General features: G+C 48.0%; 1 protein-coding gene and 1 long non-coding RNA gene across 5 annotated transcripts in view; one reads left to right on the top strand and one right to left on the bottom strand.

Annotated features, from left to right (window-relative positions):
- The window catches only part of LOC307221413, an 86,823-nt gene that overhangs the window by 47,839 nt on the left and 11,777 nt on the right, over window positions 1-27,207 (bottom strand). For all 3 annotated transcript variants that reach the window (XR_013841382.1, XR_013841383.1, XR_013841384.1), the window contains one exon: window positions 20,684-20,784. This is a non-coding gene — a long non-coding RNA (uncharacterized lncRNA). The remainder of the gene's footprint in view (window positions 1-20,683; window positions 20,785-27,207) is intronic.
- Window positions 1-27,207, top strand: part of GPR4 (G protein-coupled receptor 4) — a 48,583-nt gene that overhangs the window by 18,963 nt on the left and 2,413 nt on the right. Inside the window, exons 1-3 of one of the 2 annotated variants that reach the window (XM_079985667.1) lie at window positions 407-722; window positions 1,325-1,469; window positions 16,204-16,387. The exons of the other annotated variant lie outside the window; for it this stretch is intronic. The gene's annotated coding sequence lies outside the window, so the exon portion shown is untranslated. Of the gene's footprint in view, window positions 1-406; window positions 723-1,324; window positions 1,470-16,203; window positions 16,388-27,207 lie in introns of those variants that run through there. 2 annotated transcript variants of the gene reach the window in all.

Consider the following 27,207-nt stretch of genomic DNA (forward strand, 5'->3'; position numbering starts at 1 on the left):
GGCAGCAGGAGGCCCCATTAGCTAAAGTGGTGCTTCAGGTTAAGAACTTTGCTTCAGGATAAGAACAGAAATCGTGCTCTGGCGGCACAGCAGCAGCAGGAGGCCCCATTAGCTAAAGTGGTGCTTCAGGTTAAGAACAGTTTCAGGTTAAGAACGGACCTCCGGAACGAATTAAGTACTTAACCCGAGGTACCTCTATACAGCTTGTTCCCTAAATTTTATGGCAGTATTAACACAACTGGATGGTGTGTTCATGGTGGTAACCCTGAATTGTGGTGGCCGAAGCTTCCTGTTTTCTGGCATTTCCCAGATTCTGGAAGTGGGCAGAGAGAACCGATGCCCTGAGGCCATGGATTTAAAAACATTGCCAGGGCATGTTCTGCTTTTCAGAATGGTGCAGCGATCTTCTATTCCGCCATTTACAGAGCTGGGGTTTTGGGGAGGTGGTCTGGGAGCTGCTTCCAGGTTCCTCCGAGTTTCAGTCCCCAAGTGGAGTGGTTGGGGGAATCCCACTCCTGCTAATATTGGATCACTGTATTAACATGTAGGAATCAGGCAGAGCAAATCCAACCACTGCCTTTGAGGGAGGACAGGGTGTTTGAGGAGAGGGCGGCACGGTTCCGGCCCCGAACTGAAGCCCTCTCAACGTGCCCATAGTTCGCTTAATGCGCTGCATCAAAGATGCCTGCGTTGAAAGGGGGTTGGACTAAATGACCCATGGGGTCATAGAATCATAGAATCATAGAATCCTAGAGTTGGAAGAGACCACAAGGGCCATCGAGTCCAACCCCCTGCCAAGCAGGAAATACCATCAGAGCACTCCTGACATATGGTTGTCAAGCCTCTGCTTAAAGACCTCCAAAGAAGGAGACTCCACCACACTCCTTGGCAGCAAATTCCACTGTCATACAGCTCTTACTGTCAGGAAGTTCTTCCTAATGTTTAGGTGGAATCTTCTTTCTTGTAGTTTGGAACCATCGCTCCGTGTCCGCTTCTCTGGAGCAGCAGAAAACAACCTTTCTCCCTCCTCTATGTGACATCCTTTTATATATTTGAACATGGCTATCATATCACCCCTTAACCTCCTCTTCTCCAGGCTAAACATGCCCAGCTCCCTTAGCCGTTCCTCATAAGGCATCGTTTCCAGGCCTTTGACCATTTTGGTTGCCCTCCTCTGGACACGTTCCAGTTTGTCCGTGTCCTTCTTGAACTGTGGTGCCCAGAACTGGACCCAGTACTCCAGGTGAGGTCTGACCAGAGCAGAATACAGTGGCACTATTACTTCCCTTGATCTAGATGCAATACTCCTATTGATGCAGCCCAGGTCCCTTCCAACTCCACGATTCCACAGTTCTAAGAAGGAGATTCTTTTACCGGCCCTGAATCTTCCAACAGTCTGTTTCGTTGGGAGTTCTATTTTACAAAAGTCTATCAGAATTCCCTTCACAGTGTTCACTCTACTTAATCAGGTGTGTGTGTGTGTGTGAGATAGAATTTTAGAATTAGAAGGGACCCCAGCGGGCATCTATATGTCTGTACACAGAACCGCCACGTTTGTCCCTCCTTTCACACCCACACAGATATAGAGGTGGCAACCAAGGAGAACTTTTCATGCATGCGATGAAAACGATGCCATCTGCTATCATTCATCCGTCTCTAAGGTGCCACAGGTTCTTTGCGGATCATGCCTGGGTGTGGCGGCACAGAGGGCAGGGCGCTGAGCGACCTCCATTTCTAGCCCTGGAGAGGCAGTTTTTTTAGTCTCTATAACCACCAGGTTAGGACCTGGTTGGGAAGGGGCTGAAAGGCCTATTGCGTGGGTAGGCAAACTAAGGTTCGGGGCCGGATCCGGCCCAATCGCCTTCTAAATCCGGCCCGTGGACAGTCCGGGAATCAGCATGTTTTTACATGAGTAGAATGTGTCCTTTTATTTAAAATGCATCTCTGGCTTCTTTGTGGGGCCTGCCTGGTGTTTTAATTTAGTATAATGTGTGTTTTAATTTAAAATGCATCTCTGGGTTCTTTGTGGGGCCTGCCTGGTGTTTTTACATGAGTACAGTGGTGCCTCACAAGACGAAATTAATCCGTTCTGCGAGTCTCTTCGTCTAGCAGTTTTTTCGTCTTGCGAAGCACGGCTATTAGCGGCTTAGTGGCTATTAGTGGCTATTAGCGGCTTAGCGGCTTTAAGAAAAAGGAAAAAAACTCGCAAGAACTCGCAAGACTTGCGAAGCAAGCCCATAGGGAAATTCGTCTTGCGGAATGACTCAAAAGACGGAAAACTCTTTCGTCTAGCGAGTTTTTCGTCTTGCGAGGCATTCGTCTTGCGGGGCACCACTGTAGAATGTGTGTTTTATTTAAAATGCATCTCTGGGTTATTTGTGGGGCACAGGAATTTGTTCATTTCCACCCCCCCAAATGTAGTCCGCCCCCCACAAGGTCTGAGGGACAGTGGACTGGCCCCCTGCTGAAAAAGTTTGCTGACCCCTGGCCTATCGTTTCAGCCCCATCTCCCCCAGTCTGGCACCGTCCAGTTCCCATTAGCCAAACTACAACTCCTACAACTGATTGGGTGCCAAACATCTTGCCCAGCTGAGAGGGGAGGGGGGTCTTGTCATCTGGGCAGCCCAGCACCTCCATCCACACTACCCAGGCTTGCGCAATGCAAAGGTTTGACTTGGCCCCCGGAGGCGCACTCCATTGTCTCTCGAGACAGGCGGATACCAACAGCAACAAAAAATTTCAAGGTGACTACCTTGTTACCAATGACAAACCTAGACAGCATCTTAAAAAGCAGAGACATTACCTTGCCGACAAAGGTCCGTATAGTAAAAGCTCTGGTTTTCCCAGTAGTGATGTATGGAAGTGAGAGCTGGACCATCAAGAAGGCTGATCGCCAAAGAATGGATGCTTTTGAATTCTGGTGCTGGAGGACACTCTTGAGAGTCCCATGGACTGCAAGAAGATCCAACCTCTCCATTCTGAAGGAAATCAGCCCTGAGTGCTCACTGGAAGGACAGATCCTGAAGCTGAGGCTCCAAGACTTCATGAGAAGAGAAGACTCCCTGGAAAAGACCCTGATGTTGGGAAAGATGGAGGGCACGAGGAGAATGGGATGACAGAGGACAAGATGGTTGGATAGTGTTCTCGAAGCTACCAGCATGAGTTTGACCAAACTGCGGGAGGCAATGGAAGACAGGAGTGCCTGGCGTGCTCTGGTCCAGGGGGTCACAAAGAGTCGGATACGACTAAACGACTAAACAACAACAACGCCTTGTTACAGTGGTGAAAATGTATGCAAAGTTCTGAAGTGTCTGGATCTGATTCTATTTTTTTTTATGCACAGATGACCTGGGATCTTAATCCCCCACCTTTCCTGACAAAGGAGCAGTCCTGCTACATCCCTACATAAATGAGGCCATGGTACAGGTTTGGGGTTGTGATTTATTAGCTAGTAGGGGCTGTGTTTCTCGTGGCTTTTTTTCTTCAAGTGAGCCAAAAGTCACTGAGTGCAGGATCTTTATGCCAGGGCTGAACATTTTTGGGACTAGGCAGCTAGCAACTTTCTTTCTTTCCTTCCTTCCTTCCAGGGAGGCAGGGAGTATACTGCAGCCGACTCATCACTTTGGAAGCAGGTGGGCAGCGAGGTCCAGACTGGCTTAATTATATTTGGGCCGGTAATGGGGAGAGAAGCCAATGTCCTGGGGGGGGAGGGGGGCACAGCTCCTGTTCCCTCGTTTCATGTCCTCCCCCCAGTCCTGCAAAACTTTCTGCAACACCCCCAGCCTTCCTCATGTCTTCTTCTTCTTCTTCTTCTTCTTCTTCTTCTTCTTCTTCTTCTTCTTCTGCGATCCCTCATAGCTCAGTAAGATTGTCTTCCAATAACACGGTTTTAACAATGAGTCTGTAAGTGACTGTGGAGGCCAATTCTGGATCCACACGTCCTTCCACGGTGGGGACACTGGTTTCCAGATCGGAGTTGATCACGGTGTGGATTTGCCAAGCGTGTCTTCCTCTTAGCACGTTCCTCCCTTGCGTCCTGAATTTGAGTGTCTTCAAAGCCCATGACACCTTTGGTAAAGGCTGTTCTCCAACTGGAGCGCTCGCAGGCCAGTGTTTCCCAATTGTTGGTGTTTATACTACATTTTTTAAGATTTGCCTTGAGAGAGTCTTTAAACCTCTTTTGTTGACCACCAGCATTACGCTTTCCATTTTTAAGTTCGGAATAGAGTAGTTGCTTTGGAAGACGATCATCAGGCACCCGCACAACATGGCCAGTTCAACGAAGTTGATGTTGAAGAATCATTGCTTCGGAGGACTTCCGGGTTAGCGCCTCCGGCAATGGCGGAATTCCTCTGATCGGGAGGAACTTGCTCCGTGGAATTCAGGGTCTGGCCGCCACGGCGAAGGCGGAGACCCACTAAAAATCGCAGGTGGGAGAAGCCTGTGAACGTGGGATTTGGCTGGCACCTTTTGCGCCTCCCCTACTTGCGGGGAGACCCGGTTTCGGGGATCCGGAGCGATGTGGGGTGAGCGGCGCGGTGCTTCAAATTGACTGCTTCTTTCACGGAGTGAAGCCGCATTGCTGTTGCCGGAGAGCGCTGACTTTTTCCTGTGGACAATTTGATTCTAAACAACTACCCGTGAGTAGAACGGAAAATTGGATTTTTAAACGTCTTAATTTGGCACCGAAACGGGGAGGTTTCAAACAGGAAGTCCGCCTTCCCCTTTTGTAAATAGATTGAAGCAAAGAATTTGCAAGCTAAAGTCTTGGAAAGTCCTATGTAAAGGATTAAACTTCCATCGGCTAAAATCATTAAACCCCCCTTGGAGGCAGGAGAAGAGGGGGGGGGGGAATTTGAATCCCGTAAGCCTGCAGGAGAGAGTGAAGAAAGTTGGATCACCACCGCTCTGAACCTGGAAATGGACTGCTAGTAAGTCTGACATTTTTGGGAAAGTTCATTGACTGTGACAGTTAGTTAAATAAGAGAAATACATTGCTTTCATTGTCTCCTTCTGCGTTTAAAAAGGAGTAAAAGTAGCCGAAAATTGAAACTAATTTTACTGCTTGAACTGTGCTTAAAAGGATTGATACAAACAGAAATTGTTTCCCTCTAGAGGGAGCCTTTGAAATTGTTACAAGAGTTGGGCTGGTGGAATCTCCAGCTGCAAGAGAAAACCGTGAGATTGACCTTGGATTGCTTGAGACTGTCGACAGAAGAAGCCTTAGTGATTGCACTATGCAAGATAAGTGAGTCATTGGAACAGCTCCACAAGAAGACGGATGTGATGAATATTAAAATTGATATTTTGGGACAAAAAGTGACTAATTTGGGACAAAAAGTGAACATCTACACAGAAACTATTCAGGAACTGATACAGGAATCTACTTTGACATGCCAAATGGTGGAGAAAGCGAGGGAGAAAGTTGTGGTTGTTGAACCTAAAGTAATACAAGTGGAGAGGGAGAGAGCTCCAGCCTTACAGAGGCAATTGATGATTACAAGTTGTTGTCCTCTATGATTGAATTCAGAGAAAGTCAGATTGGAACACTGCTTGGACTGGAGAAGGAAAGTTGGATAGATCACCTCATGCAGGGATTTACTGACCTTTGGGATCTGGACCTGGGTCAGGAGGAAATTGGAGTTGTGGGGACCTGCAGATTTGGAGGGACTTTGAAACACGTCCTGAAATATCTTTTGGATTTTAGTTTTAACCACGGAGATGGGGATGACATGTCGAGAAGGAATAAAAACATTGTTAGGTTGGAGCTCCCCCGAGACCTACTCTTCAGCATCAAAGAAAGGAAATTAAGAACAAGATCAGCAGAAGACAAAGTAAAGTGTATGTATAAATACGAAGATTTGCAGAAGGGACCTGGAAAAGAGTTAAGAGCCTCGGACAGAAGATCACCAGGTTGATGGACTATATGGAATTGATGGAAATGACTGGCAGAATCCGAGACCAGGGAGAAGAGACGGTGGAAGAAATTGGAAAAAGTTTAAATTTTATTTATAGAAATAGGGTAAAATTAATGAGTGTTAGAAAAATGTTGGAATGAAATTATATGGTCTTAGTAGAAGTGTTATAAGGAGTTAAGCATAAATAAGTATTATAGTATTAATGGAAATAAGGTTAAAATAAGTTAAGATATTTATATGACAGAAAATAGTGAAAGATGGAAAGGATTTGCTGAAACAATTAATAGAAGTGGAATACAAAAAGGGAGGTGAGAGGAAGTTGATGAAACAAGGGAATGAAAGATAAGGCATTGAAATGGTATGATGTATGTTTTTAAATTGTTTTTGTTCTGTTTTGTTTAGTTTAATGCGTTAATGTTGTGTGGTGTATTGTTTATATATTGTATTGTATTGTTTTTTCTTTCTTTTGTTTTTTTCTTCTTCTTTCTCCTTTTCTTTTTCTTCTTGTTTGTAAGGTTTAAAAGTAATAAATATTATTTATTTTTTAAAAAAGAATCATTGCTTCGACACTGGTGATCTTTGCTTCTTCCAGTACACTGGTATCAGTTCACCTGTCTTCCCAAGTGATGTGTAAAATTTTTCAGAGACACCGTTGATGGAATCTTTTGGAGACATGAGCCACCAGAATATTTGGCTCAAACCCTCCTGGTTGAGAGTTTACATTGGTAAAAGCACTTAATAATTAAGAACCATGGTCGAATTTAATTCTTGGACTCGTCCGTTACAGTTAAAAAAAGCAACACAAAGCTCAGAAACAGAATGACCCCCCCAAACCCAGGTCCAAGTTAAGATTTTTCTCCTGAAAGATGGTCCGCAGGTATCTGGGCGAACGGCTGAGCGTGGGGCAGAGGTGTGGATGGACTGATTTTTATTTTGTGCCATGGTAGGAATATGTGTGAGTGCTCAAGTGTTATCGCAGACGAGATCTCGCCACACATGGGTGGTTGCACGTGGAAGCATCTGCACAACAGTCACCAGGCTACAGCTACCTTGCCGCTGATGTCAACATATCTTCACACTCTAAGCAATGTGTGCAGAGGAGGGCGATCAAGACGACCAACGTTCTGGAATCCAAGCCTTATTAGGAACGGTTGAAGGAGCTGAGTATGTTTAGCCTGGAAAAGAAGAGACCTGAGAGCCACCTTCCAATATCTTAAGGGCTGTGCCGTGGGAGATGGAGCAAGCCTGTTTCCTCCCGCTCCAGAGGGCAGGATTCAAACACATGACTTCAAGTTACAAGAAAGGAGATTCCGACTAAACATCAGGAAGAACTTTCTGACGGTAAGAGTTGTTCAGCTGTGGAACGGACTCTCTCGGGAGGTGGTGGACTCTCCTTCCTTGGAGGCTTTCCAACAGAGGTTGGGTGGCCACCTGTCAGGGATTCAATAGCCGTGGTTCCTGCATTGTAGGGGGTTGGACTAGATGACCCCCAGGTGTCCCTTCCAAATCTGTGACTCTATGATTGTCCTTTGTGCATCATACGTTTACATTTATCCTCAACATGTCTTCAAACGAAATAGGAGGAGGAGGAGGAGGAGAGGAAGAAGAAAAAGTTTTATTTATACCCCGCCCTCCCCAGCCAAGACAGGGCTCAGGGCAGCTAACACCAGATATAAAACAATTGATTGAAATACAACTTAAAAAACAAGATTAAAATACAACATTAAAATGCAGCCTCATTTCAGCAGAAACTCAAAAACTTTTTTGGGGACGAAAACGTCAAGTCTTCACCAACTATCCAGACCGGTCCTACGTGGGCCAGAAAAAGCCAGGGAAGTCCCCAAATAGGAGTTCCATCACAGAAGGAGAAAGGAAAGAGGGGGAGAGGATTGAGTTGATTCCAATCCAAAGGCCAGGCGGAACAACTCTGTCTTATAGGCCCTGTGGAAAGAAATCGGATCCTGCAGGGCCCTGGTCTCATGAGGCAGAGCATTCCACCAGGCTGGAGCCATCACTGAGAAGGCCCTCCCCCTGGTTGAAGCTAATCTGACTTCCTTAGGGCCTGGGACCTTGAGGGTGTTGCTATTTATGGACCTAAAGGTCCTCCGTGGGGCATACTGGGAGAGGCGGTCCCGTGGGTACAAGGGTCCTAGGCTGTGAAATATGGTTAACCTAAGGTCTCAGGCGGGTTACCGCAATTAGAACACCATGTTAAAAAGCAGTTTAAAGCAACTTACAATCACAGAAATAAGGTGGGCCCTAAGAGTATGCACCTCAGGTGCCAAAACCCGGAATAAAGAGTGTTTGGGTGGAATCATTACGTTATTTTCAAAGCAGCAGCAGTAAGTGGATGATGGTAATTGGGTTTTCGTTGCAAAGCACTTTGGGCTCAGATCACTGTGCAGAGGCGGCGGGTAAGTGAACAAAATCAAACCCAGCACATAACTTGTGGATTCTGGTGTAAAACTGAACGCTCTGAGAAACTCCAGAAGAGTTTGTTTTAAAGAAAAACAAACCAACCCCAAAACCCACCCAGGTTTGTAGCACTTAATCAGGGCTGGGAAGAAGGCAGCACAAGAATGGATGTCCCAACTTTTCCCTGGGCGTTTTTGGACCACGTTGACTCGTCCTGCCTGGTTACTCAGTAATGATGTTCTTCTTCCTTTCACTTGGGCTCCTGCGCATAAGCGCATGAAATGAGCGCATGCCCCTCCTGGCACCACCAGGCCAATTATTAACACCGTCTGTGCAGGCTGGCTGGCGTGATATGCGCTCGTTTTCTGCTTTATTTCGCTCTCCTGACTCTCCCACATCGCGGGCATAAGGAGCATTGGTTTGGGGGTCGAGGAGGAGTTGGGCTCGCAAGGACCTAGGAGGAGCCCCTGTTCCTGGATCCGTCCCAAGGGGGCTCAGAGAGCCCAGCGGCCTGCTCTCACAGTGGCCTCAAGGAGGACCTCTCACCTGGGCTTTGGGGAGGTTGTTAAAGATGCAAAGTGCAGGTTTATAAATCCGACGGCCATGCAAAGTGCTTTATTTCCATAGATACTGAGGCACCCATAGAGAAGCAGCCCAGACGGCTCCAGGGGCCTGCGGAGTCTCCCTCCACTCTTCCCCGAGAAATGCACCCAGGACCTCTCTCTTGTACCCTGCTCCTCCGTTCTGGGTTTGCGGAGCCTGGCTGGCTGCCCCCCCTGAGCCCCCCGCGCATGCCATTCACCTCATCAGAAATAGGTTACAGAGTCAAGGCCTGCTTTGTACAGACCATTGCCTGAACTTCGGTGTCTCCCGAGGGATGTTTTAGGAAGATAAGGAAGCTGCCTCATACAGAATCAGGCCATTATTGTTGTTGTTAAAAGTAAAGGGACCCCTGACCATTAGGTCCAGTCGTGGCCGACTCTGGGGTTGCGACACTCATCTAGCTTTACTGGCTGAGGGAGCCGGCGTACAGCTTCTGTGTCATGTGGCCAGCATGACTAAGCTTCTGCGAACCAGAGCAGCGCACGGAAAGGCCATTTACCTTCCCACCAGAGCAGTATCTATTTATCTACTTGCACTTTGACGTGCTTTCGAACTGCTAGGTTGGCAGGAGCAGGGACCGAGCAACGGGAGCTCACCCCGTCGCGGGGATTCGAACCGCCGACCTTCTGATCAGCAAGTCCGAGGCTCTGTGGTTCAACCCACAGCGCCACCCGCATCCCTGTTGTTGTTGTTGTTGTTACTATTATTTATTTATTTATTTTCTGTACCGCCCTATACCCAAAGGTCTCAGGGCGGTTCACATGAAATATCAAATATATATATCAAAGATATAAAATCAAAACAAAACAAAACCAACAACCCAATAAAAAAAAACCCCAAAGAGCTAGCATTTTTAAAAAGGGTATAGCAGGGGTAGGCAAACTAAGGTCTGGGGGCCAGATCCGGCCCAATCGCCTTCTAAATCTGGCCCGCGGACGGTCCGGGAATCAGCGTGGTTTTACATGAGTCGAATGTGTCCTTTTATTTAAAATGCATCTCTGGGTTATTTGTGGGGCATAGGAATTCATTTATATATATTTTTCAAAATATAGTCCGGCCCACCACATGGTCTGAGGGACGGTAGACCGGCCCAAGGCTGAAAAAGGTTGCTGACCCCTGGGGTATAGGATGTAGCTCAAGACAGGTGAAGGCCTGGTTGAAAAGGAACATTTTTGCCTGGCGCCTAAAGGTGTCTAGTGAAGGCGCCAAGCGAACTTCCCTGGGGAGAGCATTCCACAGACAGGGAGCCACGGCAGAGAAGGCCCCGTTCTTGTGTGCCACCCTCTGGACCTCTCGCAGAGCAGGCACACGAAGGAGGGCCTTAGAAGATGATCCCAGGGTCTGGGTAGGTTCTTATGGGAAGAGGCGGTCCTTGAGGTATTGCGGTCCTGAGTCATTGTCCCATCTAGTTTAGTACTGTCTACACTGACTGGCAGCAGCGGCTCTCAAGCTGGCTCAGGCAGATTTTGGATGCTGTCAAAGGCATCATGGGACTGAAACTGCCTTGGTCACGCTGGTTGATGATCTCCGGCGGGCTAGGGACAAAGGTGAGAGCTGTTTCCTAGTTCTGCTGGATCTCTCAGCGGCGTTTGATACCATCAACCATAACATCCTTCTGGACCGTCTTGAGGGGCTGGGAGCTGGGGGCACTGTCATACAGGGGTTCCACTCCTTCCTCCTGGGCCGTGTTCAGAAAGTGGTGGTGGGGGATGAGTGTTCAGACCCCTGGGCTCTCACTTGTGGGGTGCCTCAGGATTCTGTCCTCTCCCCCATGCTTTTCAACATTTACATGCAGCCACTGGGAGAGATCATCAGGAGGTTTGGACTGGGTGTCTATCAATATGCGGATGATACGCAGCTCTACCTCTCTTTGAAATCAGAACCAGTGAAGGCGGTGAAGGTCCTGTGTGAGTGCCTGGAGGCGGTTGGAGGATGGATGGCGGCTAATGGATTGAAGTTGAATCCTGACAAGACAGGAGGACTGTTTTGGGGGGACAGGAGGCGGGCTGGTGTGGAGGACTCCCTGGTCCTGAATAGGGTAACTGTGCCTCTGAAGGATCAGGTGCGCAGCCTGAGAGTCATTTTGGACTCACAGCTGTCCATGGAGGCGCAGGTCATTTCTGTATCCAGGGCAGCTGTCTGCCAGCTCCACCTGGTACGCGGACTGTTTCGCCAGAGTGGTGCATGCTCTAGTTATCTCCTGCTTGGACTACTGCAATGCGCTCTACGTGGGGCTACCTTTGGAGGTGACCCGGAAACTGCAATTAATCCAGAATGCGGCAGCTAGACTGGTGACTGGGAGCGGCCGCCAAGACCACATAACACCAGTCCTGAAAGACCTACATTGGCTCCCAGTACGTTTCCGAGCACAATTCAAAGTGTCGGTCCTGACCTTTAAAGCCCTAAATGGCCTCAAAGGCCCAGTATACTTGAAGGAGCATCTCCACCCCCATCATCCATCCCGGACACTGAGGTCCAGCGCCAAGGGCCTTCTGTCGGTTCCCTCACTGCGAGAAGCCAAGTTACAGGGAACCAGGCAGAAGGCCTTCTCGGTGGTGGCACCCGCCCTGTGGAACGCCCTCCCATCAGATGTCAAAGAGATAAACAACTACCTGACATTCAGAAGACATCTTAAGGCAGCCCTGTTCAGGGAAGTTTTTAATGTGTGACATCTTAGTGTATTTTTGGTCTTTGTGGAAGCCGCCCAGAGTGGTTGGCGAAACCCAGCCAGATGGGTGGGGTACAAATAATAAATTATTATTATTATTATTATTATTATTATTATTATTATTATCAGAGGGAGAGGACGCCCTTGCTGTACCGTGGGGCAAAATTCTCCTGCACGGGCGTCTCTGGAAATGAGTGGGGCTGCAAGCTTGTGCGGGATAAATTCTGCTGGGTAGCGAGCAGCAAGATGAATGCTGTCGGGTATGTCTGTGTGTTTGGATTTTGTAGGGCAGGCTCTGCCCGGATGAGGCAGTGAAGTATTTGGTAAGCGAGCTATCAGGAGGAAATGCAAATGCAGACCCCGAAGGCTTCCATGTGGTGAGTGTAGTTGGGAAGGGGGGGGGTGAAGTTCAAAGGCTGACGCAAGAGCTCAGCCACCATCTCCTTCCTTGAAATGCTCCCCTCTAGTGAGTCAGCTGAAAGACCAGTCCATGGGTAGGCAAACTAAGGCCTGGGGGCCGGATCCAGCCCAATCGCCTTCTAAATCCGGCCTGCAGACAGTCCAGGAATCAGCGTGTTTTTACATGAGTAGAATGTGTGCTTTTATTTAAAATGCATCTCTGGGTTATTTATGGGGCATAGGAATTTGTTCTTAGCCGGTAGTGGTTAAGAGCGGTAGACTCGTAATCTGGTGAACCAGGTTCGCTTCCCCGCTCCTCCACATGCAGTTGCTGGGTGACCTTGGGCCAGTCACACTTCTCTGAAGTCTCTCAGCCTCACTCACCTCACAGAGTGTTTGTTGTGGGGGAGGAAGGGAAAGGAGAATGTTAGCCGCTTTGAGACTCCTTTGTTGTTGTTTAGTCGTTTAGTCGTGTCCAACTCTTCCTGACCCCCTGGACCAGAGCACACCAGGCCCTCCTGTCTTCCACTGCCTCCCGCAGTTTGGTCAAACTCATGCTGGTAGCTTTGAGAACACTGACCCACCATCTCGTCCTCTGTCGTCCCCTTCTCCTTGTGCCCTCCATCTTTCCCAACATCAGGGTCTTTTCCAGGGAGTCTTCTCTTCTCATGAGGTGGCCAAAGTACTGGAGCCTCAGCTTCACGATCTGTCCTTCCAGTGAGCACTCAGGGCTGATTTCCTTCAGAATGGAGAGGTTTGATCTTCTTGCAGTCCCTGGGACTCTCAAGAGTCTCCTCCAGCACCAGAATTCAAAAGCATCAATTCTTTGGCGATCAGCCTTCGTTATGGTCCAGCTCTCACTCCTTAGAGTAGTGATAAAGTGGGATATCAAATCCAAACTCTACTTCTTCATCATCATCATCATCATCATCATCATCTTCTAAATATAGTCCAGCCTCCCACAAGGTCTAAGGGACAGTGGAACGGCTCCCTGCTGAAAAAGTTTGCTGACCCCTGGTCCAGTCGTTCGTCCAAGACTTGCTTTTCAGCCCCCGTTACTAAACAAAACTTTAAAATTTGGGAGGTCGTTACATTTATAAAGGCTGTTCTAAGGCTAACAGAGGAGAAAAGGACCCCCGTTTCCAACACCTTCGCATAACAGAAAGTTAAATTTGTCAATGAGAGTTTGCCAGATACAGCTTTGGACGTTGCTTCAAAGCTGGAAGAAAGCTCCAACCCTGGATTTTTAAATATTTTATGCACCACACTTTAAGGAGGATATTGACGAGCCACCAATAGCCCTGTCCTCCTCCGTAGATTTGCGCAGCCCTCTTTGAAAGCCAAGCAAGTTGGTGGCAGCCGCTTGTGGGAGGGAGTTCCGCAGGTTAACTCTGCACCGTCAAACGCTAAAAGAGAGGCCTGCTGCCCTTATGCCCTGCTGGTAGTAGGAAAAACCTAAAATAGAACAAAAGCCTTAATGGGATGCCGGCTACAAACCTCATTTCACTGAACTATTTAGTTTCCTCAGAAGGAAATAGAAAAATCATAAACTTTAAATGACCAAAATTCAAACAAGGGTAGAACCCCAAAATTCTGATGTATTATAATCCTAGCTCGACCTATGTAAAGCAAAGCGCAGTAATAAAGGATTGAAGACTCAAAAGTACAGTTTCTAATACTGAATTTACAAAAAAGGTTTGAAAACCTAAATAGCAAGTTTTAAAGAAAGCCAGATTTGAAGAAGGGAAAGCACAAAAAGAAGGGGTTGAAGACTCAAAATTCTAGTGCTGCTTTTACAAAAAGTTTTAAAAACCCAAATGGCACAAATTCAAAGAAAGGAATACAAGATAAAGCTGTTTTAGGCTTTGAACAAACTCAAGAACAGGGCTGAAGCTCTCCCATGGTCTAGATGTTACTGCTGATGTTAAAGACTGATCGGGGCCTGATCCAGCATAGCTCTTAGGATGTTCTGAAACTCACAGACCTTGATCCTTCACTGCCTATGCTGCCTGCCCCAAGTCTGGCGAACCGCTTCACCCTGTGTGTTTTACTCCTACATTTCTTGTTGCAATCACGTCTCGTTATTCGGAGTTGTGATGCGTGCTCCCCATCTCACACCTCCGCATGTTTCAGAAAAACAAGGGCAACCGGTGCTCCGAACAGCCGCCGCCAACCTGAACCCTCCTCCAGCTGTTTTGGACTACAATTCCCATCAGCCCGACTGGCCTTAAATAATGGCAAAGCCACAAAAACAGTGTTCTGTCCTCCTGGACTCCTGCCACAGGGCATGCCAGACTTTAATTTCTGCATATCTCTTCAGTTGAAGGGTCTCAAAGATAGGCTTTTGGGTGCGAGGAAACCAAATCTGCTGTTATTTTTGTGACTGGACAACATTTAGCTTGGCAAGTCTGCGTCTGTTGAAGAAGCATATGGACTGCATTCGGGAAACCAAAGAATTTTAATTTTAGCTTTGGAAAAATGCCAGTTATGCTAAATAATGATGATGATGATGATATAACTGCAGCTGTTTGGCAATCATGACTTATATGCAATTCTACACACATTTTACCTACCAAGCAAAACTAAATTATATCAATTCAGCCAAAATATATTTTGAATTCCCAAATCACGTTACAACTTTTTACCACCCTTCGTTTTGGGAGTATGAAAATTGAACAATTCAACACGCCCCATAGGTTCCACTCTTAGGGTGAACTTAGGATGCAGACGTCCGCGTGATCGCTTCCTTTTGTGTTTTTCCAAAGAGGTTGCTGCGTCAATAGCCTTTTGTTGCAACCTGAGATCTATGTTACGCCCAGCACTGTGTGGCCTCATTAAATCGCCCTTCCATCATAAAAAGTGCAGGCAAAAGAGATTTTTTTTGCAATGCACATGAGCAACACCTCCTCCTCTCTCCTCTCTCCGCGTTTATTTTTCCTTAACACCCATCCTGAAGAAGAGTTCTGGTGGGCTGCAGAAAACCCTCCACCATGGGCATTTCTGTTGCTCCTGATATTGCCCTTCTGCCATAATTCTAGGAGTCAAATGTTCACAATCAGCCCCCTAATTTTCCGATCGTTGCTGGTGTGGCCGCGATGCAGCCATAATCTTCTCTTCATCACATCCACAGGTGGCAGAGAGCCAGCTTGCTGCATCACCCTCTTGCCAACCTGATGGGAGTTGTAGTCCAAAACAGCCAGAGGGCGCCCGGTTGGCCTTTGTTGTTGTTTAGTCGTTTAGTCGTGTCCAACTCTTCCTGACCCCCTGGACCAGAGCACACCAGGCACTCCTGTCTTCCACTGCCTCCCGCAGTTTGGTCAAACTCATGCTGGTAGCTTTGAGAACACTGACCCACCATCTCGTCCTCCATCGTCCCCTTCTCCTTGTGCCCTCCATCTTTCCCAACATCAGGGTCTTTTCCAGGGAGTCTTCTCTTTTCATGAGGTGGCCAAAGTCTTGGAGCCTCAGCTTCAGGATCTGTCCTTCCAGGGAGCACTCAGGGCTGATTTCCTTAAGAATGGAGAGGTTGGATCTTCTTGCAGTCCACGGGACTCTCAAGAGTCTCCTCCAGCACCAGAATTCAAAAGCATCCATTCTTTGGCGATCAGCCTTCTTTGTGGTCCAGCTCTCACTTCCATACATCACTACTGGGAAAGCCATGGCTTTAACTATACGGACCTTTGTCGGCATTGTGATGTCTCTGCTTTTTAAGATGCTGTCTAGGTTTGTCATTGCTTTCCTCCCAAGAAGCAGGCATCTTTTAATTTCGTGACTGCTGTCACCATCTGCAGTGAGAGCCCAAGAAAGTAAAATCTCTCACTGCCTCCATTTCTTCCCCTTCTATTTGCCAGGAGGTGATGGGCCCAGTGGCCACGATCTTGGTTTTTTTGATGCTGAGCTTCAGACCATATTTTGCGCTCTCCTCTTTCCCCCTCATTAAAAGGTTCTTTAATTCCTCCTCCTCACTTTCTGCCATCAAGGTTGTGTCATCTGCATATCTGAGGTTGTTGATATTTCTTCCGGCAATCTTAATTCCTGTTGGTCTAGGCTGGCTTAGAACTTCTCTTCCTTTCTCTCCCCAAGCCAAGAACTTATTTCTCCCATGAATTAATTCTCTCCCGGCAGCCTGTCTTGCAGGGTGCCAAGGGGAAGACCAAGACGAATGAATGAGTTTCAGAACTGTTTATGCTTTCCATTTAGACACAGCCCATGAATGGTGCTAAAACTCTGGTAAACCGCAGCAAGGAAAGGCACAGCCTCCCCTATCGAGAGCGCCCAAGATTTGCACATTTGCTTCAGTTGTTTTTCTGATACCTTTCCACGTCCCACATTTCTTTTCCGGATTTTCCAGGCCCAATCTTCTGCCACGGTGTCCTCGAAGCAGGTTAGTTAATTGGACCGCGCTGAAGTGAACCGGCATATCTGAGACAGCAGGCTTGGCTGAGAGGGAGGCAGTTTGGAAGGGTTTCCCCCCCACCCTCCTCATATATTCTGCACTGAAGCTGGGTTCTTAATTTGAGGAAGGTGGCATGTGGCCGTATCCTGCTTGGGACTGGAGGGAGCCCTGCCGTTTCAGCACCAGCCTGTGTCTCCTTTGTTCCCTGCCCTTTAGAGCTTGGCAGGAGAGTGTCAGGGAATTGTTTTAGGGAGGAAGGGGGTCTCCATGACCTTCAGCTGCAGGCAGAGGGATTAAGACCTCAGAAAGGTCAACATTAATTTTTCAGGAGCCCTTCTTATTAATTAATTGGAGAACTAACGCTTCTGCTGAGCTAAGCCGGGGATAAATGCCTCGGGGCGGGGGCTACGTCCCAGTCTGTTCCCCCACCCCAATTTCCTAGAAACCAGCATCCAGCACTGCAAACGCAGCATCTCGGGTCTTCTGCACTCTGTACGTGTCCCAAGCACTTGCAGGGAAAAGGCGGGGCGAGCCCTTGAAAACAGCCCAGAATTTACTGAATACATTAAAGAAGTACATTTGTCTCTTCCACAAGTTTGGCATAAGTGACATCTAATTGGCTGAGTTTTTTTCTTGACGTAATATAGAGGCTTTTATTATGGGTACTCTTTGGGGTCAAGTGCTGTGCCAAACCTCCTGCTCTCTCGCTTTTTACGACGGCTCTCTCTCTCCTTTTACCTGCCTGTTATCTCATCGCAAATATCCGGATAACCTGCTTTATCATTTCTTCCGGCGAATGTAACATCGCACGCCAGCCTTGGTTTGGATCGGTCTAGTTGTTTTATATGTTTGTGTATTTTGTTGCTTAGGTCATAGGGATAAAATTCAACAGAAATACAGTGGTACCTCGGGTTAAGTACTTAATTCGTTCCGGAGGTCTGTTCTTAACCTGAAACTGTACTTAACCTAAAGCACCACTTTAGCTAATGGGGCCTCCTGCTGCCGCTGCACGATTTCTGTTCTCATCCTGAAGCAAAGTTCTTAACCTGAAGCACTATTTCTGGGTTAGCAGAGTCTGTAACCTGAAGCGTATATAACCTGAAGCGTATGTAACCCGAGGTACCACTGTACTTTCAGAAAAGGGAAAAGGAAATAGCCCAGAAGATTCCACTGGTTCAGAATATATCTGTGGGGCTTCAGATGACGCACACAAAAATGGTTGCCGTTTCACCAGTTGAGAACCTGTCTGCCCAGCTGAATCCCAAACAGCGTTGCTCTTTGAAGACGTAAACCACCTTGCAAGCCGAGTTTCTTGAGAACTGCCTCCCATGAACCCGCCCAGTTCTGTTTTTGAGGGCCTCCTTGCGGGGGACGTTTTCCAGGTGTGGTGCTTGATGTCAAAAACAGCAGCCCCAAAGCGGAGCATGCCTGGCCTCATGTTTAGACATAAAAAACCCGAAAGTAAACAAAGAAGAAGAAAAATGACTTCCATTTCTCCGTCTCTCCACTTCAAAAACTTGTGCAAAATTCTTACTCCGTAGTAACAGCCAGCTCTTCTGCTTTGCAACCCGTTTTTGTCAGTCTTCAGACCCAGATGTCACAAACTGGTTTTCCTTTTTGCGCAGAAAGCCCATAAGGGGTTTCCAATAACAGTGATTTTTCTCTAGTTTAGCACATCAGATGTGTGGTCCTAGCCAAATCCATTCATTTTAATAACTGTTCTTCCATAATAGGTAATAAGAAGTCCTCCCATCTTCGCGTATATCACAGTCTTGCCATTGTGATCATATATCGCAATAATCTCCCATAATCTTTCCCCCCGGACGTCTGGTTGGCGACTGTGAGAACAGAATGCTGGACTAGATTGGAAATATAAGTTTGATCCAGTGGCTTGTCTTAACTTAATAAGGATTTGATTACCCCTACTTAGTCTTTAAGGGACGCAGGTGGCGCTGTGGGTTAAACCACAGAGCCTAGGACTTGCCGATCAGAAGGTCGGCGGTTCGAATTCCCGCGACGGGGTGAGCTCCCGTTGCTTGGTCCCTTCTCCTGCCAACCTAGCAGTTCGAAAACACGTCAAAGTGGAAGTAGATAAATAGGTAGCACTCCGGCGGGAAGGTAAACGGTGTTTCCGTGCGCTGCTCTGGTTCGCCAGAAGCGGCTTAGTCATGCTGGCCACATGACCCGGAAGCTGTACGCCGGCTCCCTCGGCCAGTAAAGAGAGATGAGCGCCGCAATCCCAGAGTCGGCCACGACTGGACCTAATGGTCAGGGGTCCCTTTCCATTTCCCTTACTTAGTCTTTGCTCTCACATTTTAGATGTCCGTGCATTTTTTTTGCAGGAGGCAAAAGATGCGCCCCTGCTGTGGAGCTTCTGACACCCTCACAAATTCACCCTAAATGGTCCCTGTGGCCCATCTACCTTTGTGAGCTTGCTGTGACATACTTGGGTTTTGGACACCCCCCTCTGTTTAGAGTCCGAAGTTTTAGGCTGCCTCTTTAGGATGTTGTTTCCTGCTCTCATCTCCCTGAGTCAGACAGCATGGCTCCCCAAGCACTTTCGAGATTTCTACTGACGAGACAGAGGTGTGGTGCTGCAGGCACAACCTCTCTCTGCAGATGGTCTCTCCTTCCCAGAACCGCTGAGCCGAGGGGCAAGGTTTGGGGAGGGTTTGGCTGCTTGCCTGGGCGAAACAGGCGAGCGCTGCTTCGATTCCTGGCAGCGGATGAAGCTTTTGGCCACCGATCTGGGTGGGGAAGGCAGATGCGCCCTCAGAAGAGTATAGAATCACAGTCGGAAGGGAACCCCAAGGGTCATCTAGTCCAACCCCCTGCAACGATGAAGGAATCACAGCTAAAGAGGTGGCCAGCCCAGTTCTGTTGAAGAATCTCTAATAATAATAATAATAATAATAATAATAATAATAATAATAATAATAATAAATTTTATTTATACCCCGCCCTCCCCAGCCAGAGCCGGGCTCAGGGTGGATAATACCAATAAAATCACAGTAAAAACATAATAGGGGGGGGGGACCCAATTTAAAATACAAGTTAAAATACAATTTAAAATACAGCCTCATTTTAAAAGTAGCCGATAAATCAGGACCATAAGGGGAGGGAAACATAAGGGTCAGACTGAGTCCAAACCAAAGGCCAGGCGGAACAGCTCTGCCTTGCAGGCCCTGCGGAAAGATGTCAAGTCCTGCAGGGCCCTGGTCTCTTGTGACAGAGCATTCCACCAAGTCGGGGCCAGTACTGAAAAGGCCCTGGCCCTAGTTGACACCAATCTAACCACTTTGCGACCTGGGACCTCCAAGGTGTTTGTCATTTGTGGACCTTAATGTCCCCTGCGGGACATACCAGGAGAGGCGGTCCCGTAGGTACGAGGGTCCTAGGCCGCATAGTGCTTTAAATGTCAAAACCAGCACCTTAAACCTGACTCTGTACTCCACCGGGAGCCAGTGCAGTCGGTAAAGCACTGGGTGAATATGCTCCCACGGCAAGGACCCCGCAAGGAGTCTTGCTGTGACATTCTGCACCCGCTGGAGTTTCTGGGTCAGCTTCAAGGGCAGCCCCGCGTAGAGCGAGTTACAGTAGTCAAGCCTGGAGGTGACCGTGCTCAGTTCAGGGTGAGAAATGGAGGACAGCCCACTGCCTTCCAAGGCAGCCCGTTCCACAGTCAATGTCGGAAAGTACGATCTGTGAGTCAGCTGGTTCCAGCAAAAACAAGGAAAAGAGACTTGGGACTCCTTAAAAGACTTAGAATCACAGAATTGCAGAGTTGCGAAGGATTCCAAGGATCATCTAGTCCAACCCCCTGCAAGGTAGGAATATGCAGCTGTCTCACACGGGGATCGAACCTGCAACCTTGGCGTCATCAGCACCAGGCTCTAGCCAACGATCCTGGGAGGAGCCTTCTGTGGCTTAAGCAAATTTATGCCACAGCAAACGTGTCACACGCCTCAAAGACGTCACAAAACTCTCACGTGTTCCTGTATTTATTGCACCGCTTTCTCCAGGAAGCTCATGGTTCCCTTCCCACCCCGTGCGCTCCTTGTTTAATAACACAACAACCCTGTGAGGTAGGTTTGGCTGAGTGGCAGGAACCCAAGGCCACCACCCAGGGATCTCCATGAACAAGTGGGGATTCGAAGCCTGGTCCCCAGGTCTTGGCCCGACACTCTAACCACTGTACCACACTGCCTCTGTGTTAATCCCGCAAGGGGGGGAAACACTGCAACAGCGCTGTCAAAGCCCGCCTGCCACTAACTAAGGGCCTACCTCTTGCCCTCCCGAAGACGACTCTGTTCCACCGGCCAACTTTTTCTGCCACGTTTCACTCCATGAATTGTCCCGATAAACCAGGCCACGTGCACTTGGTGCTAAAAATACAGAAAAGATGCAAAGTGGTAAACAAAATGCTGGGTCCCCCAAAAACGCTGAGGTCTGCAGCCTGTATAAATCATTCCTGTTTGCATAGTCTGTTCTGGTTTTGCCCCCTTGCAGTGGGGGTGTGGGGTGTGGGGAGGAAGATCAGAAGTTCCCTTTCAGCAGATTAGGCTTATGAATTTCTGCATTTCTGGGATCTCACCGGGCAGCACCTCTCTGAACAAATCTTTACAAGCCTGAGGGCTAGAAACTTGCTGCCTTCGTTTACGCATCGCATTTATATCCCAGCTTTTTCCTTCCAAGGAACTCAAGGTGGGGCCCACAGATCTCCTCCTCCGTTTTACCCTCAACAACATCCTTGCGAGGTAGGTCAGGCTGAGAGCGGCAGTGACGAACCCCCCCCCCCAAGGCCACCCCCCAGTGGAAGTCATGGCCAAGTGGGGATTTGAACCCTGGTCTCTCCCAGGCCCTGGCCCAAAACTCTCACCACACTGGCTCTTTGATAAAAGGATGCAGAGATTCTTGGGCGGCTGAATTTTGCACCCAGTACCAAATCCCATGCGTTGGTTGTTTTTTTCCTAATAACAGTTGTGTTCCAAGCTCTCATTCATTTAAATGGGTTGGGGACGGAAGGTTATTGGGTTGTTTTTGCTTTTAATTATGTATTTTGTGTTACTATACTGTTGTTTTATGTTGTAACTGCCTAGAGATCTGTGGTTATAGGGTGGTAGGGACGCGGGTGGCGCTGTGGTCTAAACCGCTGAGCCTCTCGGGCTTGCCGATCAGAAGGTCAGTGGTTCAAATCCTCACGATGGACTGAGCTCCCATTGAAAGCACACTAGTGCAAGTAGATAAATAGGTACCGCTGCGGCGGGAAGGTAAACAGCATTTCCGTGTGCTCTGGTTTTCGTCACGGTGTCCTGTTGTGCCAGAAGCAGTTTAGTCCTGCTGGCCACATGACCCGGAAAGCTGTCTGTGGACAAACGCCAGCTCCCTTGGCCTGAAAGCGAGATGAGCGCCGCAACCCCATAGTTGCCTTTGACTGGACTTAACCATCATGGGGTCCTTTACCTATTTTACCTATAGGGTGGTGTACAAATTTTAATAATAGTAATAGTAATCATCATCATCATCAACAGGGACGCAGGTGGCGCTGTGGGTTAAAGCCTCAGCGCCTAGGGCTTGCCGATCGAAAGGTCGGCGGTTCGAATCACTGCGGCGGGGTGCGCTCCCGCTGCTCGGTCCCAGCACCTGCCAACCTAGCAGTTCGAAAGCACCTCCGGGTGCAAGTAGATAAATAGGGACCGCTTACCAGCGGGAAGGTAAACGGCGTTTCCGTGTGCGGCTCTGGCTCTGGCTCTGGCTCTGGCCAGAGCAGCGATGTCACGCTGGCCACGTGACCCGGAAGTGTCTCCGGACAGCGCTGGCCCCTGGCCTCTTAAGTGAGATGGGCGCACAACCCCAGAGTCTGTCAAGACTGGCCCGTACGGGCAGGGGTACCTTTACCTTTACCTTTAATCATCATCATCATCATCTCATGGGAGAACTTAACTGTGGAATGAATAAGGTCTGCACTTGCCATCCTACGGCTGCAAATGTCCCAGGTATCCCTGCCGCCAAGTGATGCTAAAGGAAATTTAATACAATGCTGTTCATATGGTCCCATCCACGGAGCTCACCCACAATTTCACACGATCCGTATTTTGACTGTACTTTGCATCAATTAATTCTCCTGGGTCCAAGAGCTTTTCTACTTGTTCTGCCACTGTGCCCTGTGAAAATGCAATGTCCTCTGAACCAGAACTTATCAGGGGCACAGAAAATCCAGAGAGAGGTTTGCCCCGCTTCCTAAACCGCACTAAATGCACACCTCAATCCGGATCTTAATATTCATGGACAAACCCAGGTGTGAGAGAGTTGAGCAGAGAAGAAAACCACAGCTTCTCCATCAACCGGGCATTGTTGTACGACGCTGATCGAACGTGCTCACAGGTCTCCGAGGATACATGGCAGCGATGCCTTTGCTTGCAAAGCAAAATGACTTAAGCGACAAATGTAATTAAATAGACATTTGGTGCTTATGGGGAGGGTGGCTGAATATTGATTGCTGCTTCTTGTATAAATTAATGAAAACAATAAAATGTTTGGATTCCACCCAAACCAGCCGCGCCTGGAATTGCTCCTGATCTGTCCAACTCCAGCAACCGCGAGGGAGAGAGAGAATTGTTAGGTGCCTGTAAAGGTAAAGGGACCCCTGACCATTAGGTCCAGTTGTGACCAACTCGGGGGTTGCGGCGCTCATCTCGCTTTATTGGCCGAGGGAGCCGGCGTACAGCTTCCGAGTCATGTGGCCAGCATGACTAAGCCGCTTCTGGCGAACCAGAACAGCGCACGGAAACGCCGTTTACTTTCCCGCCGGAGCAGTACCTATTTATCTACTTGCACTTTGAGGTGCTTTCGAACTGCTAGGTTGGCAGGAGCAGGGACCGAGCAACGGGAGCTCACCCCGTCGTGGGGATTCGAACCGCCGACCTTCTGATCAGCAAGTCCTAGGCTCTGTGGTTTAACCCACAGCACCACCCGCGTCCCTTGGGTGCCTGTAGTAAGTACTTATTCTCATGCTGCATAGCAAATCTTGGAACTCCATTCTGCAGGATGAGCAGTGATGTCCACATATCTGGTTGGCTTTAAAAGAGGACTGGACAAATTGATGGAGGAAGAGAGGATTACCGATGTGTTATAGATTTGTGGGGGGGTACCCCCAAAACCCCCCTTCATGGATCACTGCCTTGCCGTGGCGAAGGGGCTTGAAGAACTCAGAGAAGCTATGAACTATGCCGAGCAGGGCACCCAAGATGAACAGGTCATAGTGGAGAGTTTTGACCAAACGTGATCCACCTGGAGGAGGAACCGGCAAGCCACTCCAGTATCCCTGCCAAGAAAACTCCATGGACAAAGACAACAGGCATATAAAAGTTATGACGCTGGAAGATGAGCCCCTCAGGTCGGAAGGCGTCCAACATGCTACTGGGGAAGAGCGGAGGGCAAGTACAAGTAGATCCAGAGCTGATGAAGCGGCTGGGCCAAAGCCGAAAGGACGCTCAGTTGCGGATATGCCTGGAAGCGAAAGGAAAGTCCAATGCTGTAAAGAAAAATATTGCATAGGAACCTGGAATGTAAGAACCATGAACATGGGTAAGTTGGAGGTGGTAAAAAATGAGATGGCAAGAATAAATATTGACATCCTGGGCATCAGTGAACTAAAATGGACGGGAATGGGTGAATTCAGTTCGGATGACCATCATATCTACTACTGTGGGCAAGAAACCCGTAAAAGAAATGGAGTGGCCCTCATAGTCAACAAAAGAGTGGCAAAAGCTGTACTGGGATGCAATCTCAAAAATGATAGAATGATCTCGATACGAATCCAAGGCAGACCTTTTAACATCACAGTAATCCAAGTTTATGCACCAACTACTGGTGCTGAAGAAACTGAAATTGACCAATTCTATGAAGACTTACAACACCTTATAGAAGTGACACCAAAGAAGGATGTTCTTCTCATTATAGGGGATTGGAATGCTAAAGTAGGGAGTCAAGAGATAAAAGGAACAACTGGCAAGTTTGGCCTTGGAGATCAAAATGAAGCAGGGCAAAGGCTAATAGAGTTCTGTCAAGAGAACAAGCTGGTCATCACAAACACGCTTTTCCAACAACACAAGAGACGACTCTACACATGGACATCACCAGATGGGCAGCATCAAAATCAGATTGATTATATTCTCTGCAGCCAAAGATGGAGAAGCTCTATACAGTCAGCAAAAACAAGACCTGGAGCTGACTGTGGCTCAGATCATCAGCTTCTTATAGCAAAATTCATGCTTAAACTGAAGAAAGTAGGAAAAACCACTGGGCCGGTAAGATACAATCTAAGTCAAATCCCTTATGAATACACAGTGGAAGTGAGGAACAGGTTTAAGGATTTAGATTTGGTGGACAGAGTGCCTGAAGAACTATGGATGGAGGCTAGTAACATTATACAGGAGGCAGCAACGAAAACCATCCCAATGAAAAGGAAATGCAAGAAAGCAAAGTGGCTGTCCAATGAGGCCTTAAAAATAGCGGGGGAGAGAAGGCAAGCAAAATGCAAGGGAGATCGTGAAACATACAGGAAATTGAATGCAGATTTCCAAAGAATAGCAAGGAGAGACAAGAAGACCTTCTTAAACAAGCAATGCAAAGAAATAGAGGAAAGCAATAGAATGGGAAGAACCAGAGATCTGTTCAAGAAAATTGGAGATATGAAAGGAACATTTCGTACAAAGATTTCCATAATAAAGGACAAAAGTGGAAAGGACCTAACAGAAGCAGAAGACATCAAGAAGAGGTGGCAAGAATACACAGAGGAATTATACCAGAAAGAAACGGATGTCTCATATACCCCAGGTAGTGTGGTTGCTGACCTTGAGCCAGACATCCTGGAGAGTGAAGTCAAATGGGCCTTAGAAAGCACTGCAAATAACAAGGCCAGTGGAAGTGATGGTATTCCAGCTGAACTATTTAAAATTTTAAAAGATGATGCTGTTAAGGTGCTACACTCAATATGCCAGCAAGTTTGGAAAACTCAGCAGTGGCCAGAAGATTGGAGAAGATCAGTCTACATCCCAATCCCAAAGAAGGGCAGTGCCAAAGAATGCTCCAACTATCGCACAATTGCACTAATTTCTCACACTAGCAAGGTTATGCTTAAAATTCTACAAGGAAGGCTCAAGCAGTATGTGGACCGAGAACTCCCAGAAGTGCAAGCTGGATTTAGAAGAGGCAGAGGAACCAGAGACCAAATTGCAAACATGCGCTGGATTATGGAGAAAGCTAGAGAGTTCCAGAAAGACATTTACTTCTGCTTCATTGACTATGCAAAAGCCTTTGACTGTGTCGACCATGGCAAACTATGGCAAGTTCTTAAAGAAATGGGAGTGCCTGATCACCTCATCTGTCTCCTGAGAAATCTCTATGTGGGACAAGAAGCTACAGTTAGAACTGGATATGGAACAACTGACTGGTTCAAAATTGGGAAAGGAGTACGACAAGGCTGCATTTTGTCTCCCTGCTTATTTAACTTATATGCAGAATTCATCATGCGAAAGGCTGGGCTGGATGAATCCCTAGCCGGAATTAAGATTGCCGGAAGAAATATCAACAACCTCAGATATGCAGATGACACAACCTTGATGGCAGAAAGTGAGGAGGAATTAAAGAACCTTTTATTGAGGGTGAAAGAGGAGAGTGCAAAATATGGTCTGAAGCTCAACATCAAAAAAACGAAGATAATGGCTACTGGTCCCATCACCTCCTGGCAAATAGAAGGGGAAGAAATGGAGGCAGTGAGAGATTTTACTTTCTTGGGCTCCATGATCACTGCAGATGGTGACAGCAGCCACGAAATTAAAAGACGCCTGCTTCTTGGGAGAAGGGCAATGACAGGCCTAGACAGCATCTTGAGAAGTAGAGACATCACCTTGCCAACAAAGGTCCGTATAGTTAAAGCTATGGTTTTCCCAGTAGTGATGTATGGAAGTGAGAGCTGGACCATAAAGAAGGCTGATCGCCGAAGAATTGATGCTTTTGAATTCTGGTGCTGGAGGAGACTCTTGAGAGTCCCATGGACTGCAAGAAGATCAAACCTCTCCATTCTGAAGGAAATCAGCCCTGAGTGCTCACTGGAAGGACAGATTGTGAAGCTGAGGCTCCAGTACTTTGGCCACCTCATGAGAAGAGAAGACTCCCTGGAGAAGACCCTGATGTTGGGAAAGATGGAGGGCACAAGGAGAAGGGGGCGACAGAGGACGAGATGGTTGGATAGTGTTTTCGAGGTTACCAGCATGAGTCTGACCAAGCTGCGGGGGGCAGTGGAGGACAGGAGTGCCTGGCGTTCTCTGGTCCATGGGGTCACGAAGAGTCGGACACGACTAAACGACTAAACAACAACAACACCCCCAAAACCATAGAAATTAATAAATGATAGGATTTGGGATGTGAAGGGAGAAACGCCAGCTGCAGAATAATTCCTGGACTAGCCTATGCAAAAGGACCTGGCCAAGCTAAGGCCATTAAGAAACAACACAGGGCCATTGAGAGCCATTGGCAATGCAATAGAACTGTCTTTTCCGTTTGGAAGATTGGTAGAGGGGTGTCAGGAAAAGAGAGTCTTTAGCGGGGTGTTATGGGAAGAAGAAGGAGGGGAAGAAAAGACGGGGGCATCTTGGGCAGGTTGGCTGAAGGCGGGGCGGAGGAAAGGGCGTGTGGTGGGGGCGGGCCGCCCCAGGTGTCACCATTGACAAAATGCCAGGCGGCACTCACTGCAGGGTCTGCAGCACGCCTAAGCCATGTGCCTTTCCTGGTTTGGGCGCCTGTGG

The sequence above is a fragment of the Podarcis cretensis genome, assembly GCF_951804945.1.
Source record: "Podarcis cretensis genome assembly, chromosome: 8".
Lineage (NCBI taxonomy): Eukaryota > Metazoa > Chordata > Lepidosauria > Squamata > Lacertidae > Podarcis > Podarcis cretensis.